This window comes from Trichosurus vulpecula, chromosome 8 (genome assembly GCF_011100635.1).
Source record: "Trichosurus vulpecula isolate mTriVul1 chromosome 8, mTriVul1.pri, whole genome shotgun sequence".
In the NCBI taxonomy this organism is placed as follows: Eukaryota; Metazoa; Chordata; class Mammalia; order Diprotodontia; family Phalangeridae; genus Trichosurus; species Trichosurus vulpecula.
This window is the reverse complement of record NC_050580.1, coordinates 249710165-249715866: the sequence shown is the minus strand read 5'-3', so window position 1 is coordinate 249715866 and position 5702 is coordinate 249710165. Positions and strand designations below refer to the sequence as shown.

The 5702-nt window shown below is 40.8% G+C and overlaps 1 pseudogene; it reads right to left on the bottom strand.

The window, feature by feature from the left end:
* Nucleotides 1-725: 725 nt before the first annotated feature.
* On the bottom strand, nt 726-1518 carry LOC118829384 (annotated as a pseudogene).
* Nucleotides 1519-5702: the final 4184 nt, after the last annotated feature.

Below are 5702 nucleotides of genomic sequence, written 5' to 3'. Positions count from 1 at the left end.
GGGCAGGGAGGGAATTTAGGGGGCCATTTAATATGGCTGACAATTTTTTAAAAAAGGAACAAGTATTAAGGCGGAAGATACAAAAAGTTGTTTTTTAAAAGGATTACATAATTTCCATGTAAAGCAATATTAGCACCTCCCCCACCCCCACCCCCATCTGGATTTTTGGTACATAGCTCCTTTGCTCTAGCAGAGAACAGCCTTCACAGGCAGGGTTCCAGTTTTTAAATTCTGAGTCAAGCACAAAAAAAACCCCAAAACCAAACCAAACCAAAACCAAATAAAACCATGCCAATCTCATCTCTTTTGGGGGGCAATTATCAAGTCACACCCTTTGACCAAAAAAAAACCCAAAGAAACCCAACACAACAATGAAAAAACCCACAAATAGTCCATTTAGAAGCATTTGTGGTGGACAATGGAGGGCCCAGATTCATCATACTCTTACTTGATGATCCATATCTATTGGAAGGTGGAAAAAGACGCCAGGATGGAGCCTCTAATCCAGACAGAGTATTTGCGCTCAGGTGGGGCAGTGATCTTGATTTTCATTGTGCTGGGAGCTAGAGCGGTAATCTCCTTCAACATCCTGTCCGCAATGCCTGGGTACATGGTGATACCACCAGACAATACAGTAAATCCATACGGATGTCAACATCATACTTCATGATTGAGTTGAAGGTAGTTTCATGGATTCCACAGGATTCCATACCTAAGAAAGATAGTTAGAAGAGAGCTTCTGGGGATCGGAACCTCTCGTTGCCAATGGTGATAACCTGACCATCGGGGAGTTAATAGCTCTTTTCCAGAGAGGAACTAGAAGTAGCAGTGGCCATCTGCTGCTCAAAGTCTAGAGCAAGGTAACACAGCTTCTTCTTGATGTCACACACAATTTCCCTCTCAGCTTCACTACCATGAGAAACCGTACCCTCTCTTGGTCAGGATCTTCATGAGGTAGTCCATCAGATCACAGCCAGCCAGATTCAGGTGGAAGATGGTGTGGGGAAGGGCATAACCTTTATAGATAGGCACAGTGTTTGTCACACCATCACCAGAGTCCATCACAATACCAGTGGTATGACTAGAGGCATGCAGGGACAGCATAGCCTGGATGGCAACGTACATGGCTGGGGTGTTGAAGGTCTCAAACGTAATCTGAATCATCTTTTCTCTGCTGGCTTTGGGGTTCAAGGGGCCTTCTGTGAAGAGCACAGGGTGCTCTTCAGGGGCCACACAGAGCTCATTGTAGAAAGTATGATGCCAGATCTTCTCCATGTCATCACAGTTGGTGACAATACCATGTTCAATGGGGTACTTCAGGGTCAGAATACCTCTCTTACTCTGGGCCTCATCCCCAACATAGCTGTCTTTCTGGCCCATACCCACCATCACCCCTGATGTCTGGGGCACCCAACAATGGAAGGGAAGACGGCCTGAAGAGGCATCGTCTCCTGCAAAGCCAGCTTTGCCCATTCCAGAGCCACTGTCAACCACAAGAGCAGCAATATCATCAACCATGGCAAACTTTGAGAGAGAGAGAGGAGGTGGTGCCACACCTGGAGGGGGACGGGGCGAGGCAATGCACGCTGGGCGGAAGAGCTCACAGCTCCAGTCTGCTAACATTCTGAATTTCCCACAACCGTGCTTAGGGGATAAGAGGAAATAATAGAGATTAAAGAAAAAAATTAGAAAATTGTCCTCCATCCCTTTTCATTTACTCTAGACTCCTATGAAAACCATGCTGAACTGTCCATATACAGTTTTAAAATATTGACGAATATTTTTTAAAGCTCTCTAATATACATACTTAAGGCATTTTTTTATTTGTAGTCTTGTCACTCAGTAGTTTAAAAATCAATGTAAGATGTAATAAAGTAAATGTGGCAGCAAAAATTAATCTGCAGGTATTGGTTTATGTTATAGGACACTAATATCTAATGTATCTCATTCAGACCTTGTTTAACAAAATGGCTTAAGCATATAATAGATACTAGCTGATTGTCCTTCAATCAGTATCACTTAATGAGAGTGACAATTCTCTTTTGAGACTATATAAGTAAAATTTCTTAGATTTTAATGTCTTGATGATGTATTTCAAAATGCAGTTCCATATTTTAATAAAATGTTAGGATCATGTGCAGGAGTTCAGAGGAAAATGATGCTCAGGATAATTTATTTCAAAATTACAATCCTCACAGGTTTCAGAGAGTTCTGAAGCTCTTCAGAAATAAGGCTCCTTTCCAGTCTTCTAGGATAGCCCAGAGCGGAGTGACAGGTTTGGGAAGCTTTTTTGGAGGAGTTGGGATGTCTGGAAGAGAGACTGGCTCCAGAATCGTATTCTTCCCTAAAGAACATCATCAACTTTGAAAGCACTGGTCATATTTCCTCCAGCTGGTTATAAATCCCCCAAAGAAGTATTAACCAGTTATTCGCTTCACAGAGGTGGCTTGGGCATCTTTGCTAGGCTCTTGACTGTGGTCACAGGGTGAGCGATGTTAGAGGTAGGATTTGAATCCAGGTTTCTCTTTCCTTTGGATGGAGAGAAGCTGACTGTAAGGCCAATCAAAAGGGCATCAGGAGGATCATTTGGCCTGGCTTACAAAGAGAACCTCACATTTAGTAGGTGAAAAACTCATTACTTTTCAACTATGGGACAAAAGTAATTATCTCCTAGACTTCATATCAACTGCGATATTGTACCAAAGATAGTTTTTCCCCTTAATTAATACATTTACATATAAAGGGTCTAGAAAGGCATTTGTTAAATTAAAAAATTTTATTTTTATGAGAGCCCTATTGAGCAAATGTTACTATTTGTGTGTATGTGTATATTTATGTCTATATAGAGCTTTAAACATAAATATAGATAGGTCTATAGATACTTTATGTATCTGTATATAGTTTTAAAAATTATGACCATGGGCTCCAAAATCTGGAGCTTCTGAAGATTTCTAGTCTGCCTGGTGATTTAATACAAGGAATATTTTTGAAGCACTCACTATGTACAGAACACTATGCCAGGTGCTAGGGAAAGATACAAACTTTAGTGAAAACAGGGTCTTTGCCCTGAAGGAGTTTGTATTTTCCAGGTACATGATACTTATTTAGATAGCTATAATGTCAAATATTGCAGCCTAAGAACCTTACAGAGTTACAAAATGCAACATGGCGTCTACAGTTATTGCCGAGTGCAGGGATCATTTGCCTGGAGGCACTGACATTTGAATGGGACTCTTAAAGGATACATAAGCTGGAAAGATTCGTCATCAAGCCCTTTCAATTCCATTGGCACAAAGCTTGAATGCATTCTCTACTTCTTATCCTCACTACCAACATGTTAATACAGACCTTTGATACCTTTTGCTGAGGTTATGGAAATAGCTTCCTTGTGGGTCTTACCACTTCTGTTCTCTTGCCCTTACAATCCAATCTGTCTTTGAAATCATTGTCAGAATAATATTTCTTATGCTTTTATCTGGTCACCCTTTGCTTAAACATCTTCACTGTCTCCTGAATGAGTGTCAGGTAAGTTTCCAAATGCCTCTTCCTGGTATTCAAGGTTCTTCACAACCAGGTATGACCCTACCTTTCTAGTCTTTTATCTTACTCCTTTCTATGCATTCTGCTACAAATGAATTGGATAGTTCTCTGCCCCTAGAACACCCTGTGCTGTCAAGATCAAATATGTTTCAGGCATATTTATTTATCTAAGGATAAATTCCAGGATCCATGATTGCATAGATATGGGCATTTCTTCTATTGATGGAGACTGAAAAGCCTTCATAGTTTCTTGAGTTTCAGTGGCCAAAAAAAATCTATCACCTGGTAGTCAATCCTCTTTAGCTAGGCTTTCCCTTTAACAGAAGGAATATAGTCTATCATCAGATCTTTACCTGAAGCCTTTTAGGGTGCAAGGACTCGTTCAAACTTATACTCCATTGACACTACCATGGCCTTCAAGAAACCACAACCATTTCCGTAACAATTATAATGACTGATATTTATATGGTGGCACCTAGGGGGTATGATGGTTGAGTGCAGGTCATGAATCAAGTGAGATAACATATAAGACTCATTGCAAACCCTAAAATGCCACCTAAATCCTACCTCTTATTATTATAATATGTATGGTGCTTTAAGATTTGCAAAACACTTTATGTGCATTATCTCATTTGAGCTTCACAACAATCATGTAACAAGGGCCCTATTGTTATTATTATCCCCAATTTACATATTAAGGAACTAAGTCTCAAAGAGGCTGCCTGTGACCACACAACTAGCATTACAGGTGGATCAGAGGGTGACTCCATTATCATCTTCATCATGCCCCTCTGGTACTTCCCCCCATTTCCCTCAGCTTCCTTTTGTATATTGCCTTCTCCCTCTAAATTATAAACATTTTGAGGGCAGATGCTGTCTTATTCCTATTTATATCCCCAGGGTTTAGCACAGTGCCCAGCATGTAGTAGGCACTTAATAAATGTTTATTAAATGAGGTCGTATAGAAGTTGAACCTAGGTCTTCCTGATTGAGACCAGTGCTCTTTCTATTATACCCTGCTGTCTCTTACAATACATCTTCCTTGTAGGTCTTCCCACTTTCCTAACTCTATGTAAGGCCATGGGATGCTGCTTTGTGTCTTACCCATGTAAGTTACGTGTGTCCACATAGGTGTGTCTAGATGTGATTTACAGGGAGACAAGAACAGATATCTCTAGCGTTTCCTCCCTACACCCTTCTCCAAGGGAGCTTTTAATTCTTGCCAAGAAAGAAAGCATGAAGATGGGGCCAGAGGCTAGCCACTCTGCTCTATTCAGAGACAGGGTGTACCAGGTCAGAATTATATCTACCTGCTCCTTCAAATTTGTTAGTCTAGGGGAAATAATTTTTAGGTTCAAGCTGTGCTCCTGATCACTATTCCTCAAAAGGGAATGAGTGGCCCAATCTACATATCCAAGACTTAACTCCCTTCCCACCAGATGCCAGTTCCATAATAGCATATAGCAAATAAAACCATTTATCTAAGCAGATAACCAACAGAAACTGGAGAAGTATACACATAAGACTATATTGCAGACAATATTACAGAGTGAATGAACTCTCCCATTGGGGGTAAGAAAATTCAGCTTAACCAAAAGAGTCCTAAATCTCACCCAAGGGGAAATTCCCCTAAAATTTTTAACGACGCATACTGGGGTTAAGGACATGGTCAAGGTTGGTGGCTCCTTTATATTTCAACTTCTTTCTAGAATCTTTCTCATCCATCAGGGGCCTGAAGAAAGTATGAAACTGCCTATCTTGTTTCTGGAAGCTGGAAGCCAGAAGATCAGGATCTCTCTTCTTTCGGAAATTCTTCTATCTCCACCAATGAGGAGATTCTTATGCAAATGGTCTTTGAGCTATGGGTTCCATAGAATTAAATAACTAATAAATAGTACATTACTGCCCTCTTCTCTCTCCCTGGGGCAGTGATGCCATGAGAAGAGCCAGCCACACTGACCGTTCTTCACTTCTAGCTTAACCTCTGCCTGCTTCACCTCCATCTGCTCTATCTCCACAATGATTATCTGGCCCCTGTGTTGGTACCCTCCTTCCAGCTCCCCTTTATCTTTTGTTTTACCTATTAGAATATAAGCTCCATGAGAGTAGGGACTGTCTTGCTTTCTTGTTTTTGTATCTCTAGCACTTAGTTTATTGCCTAG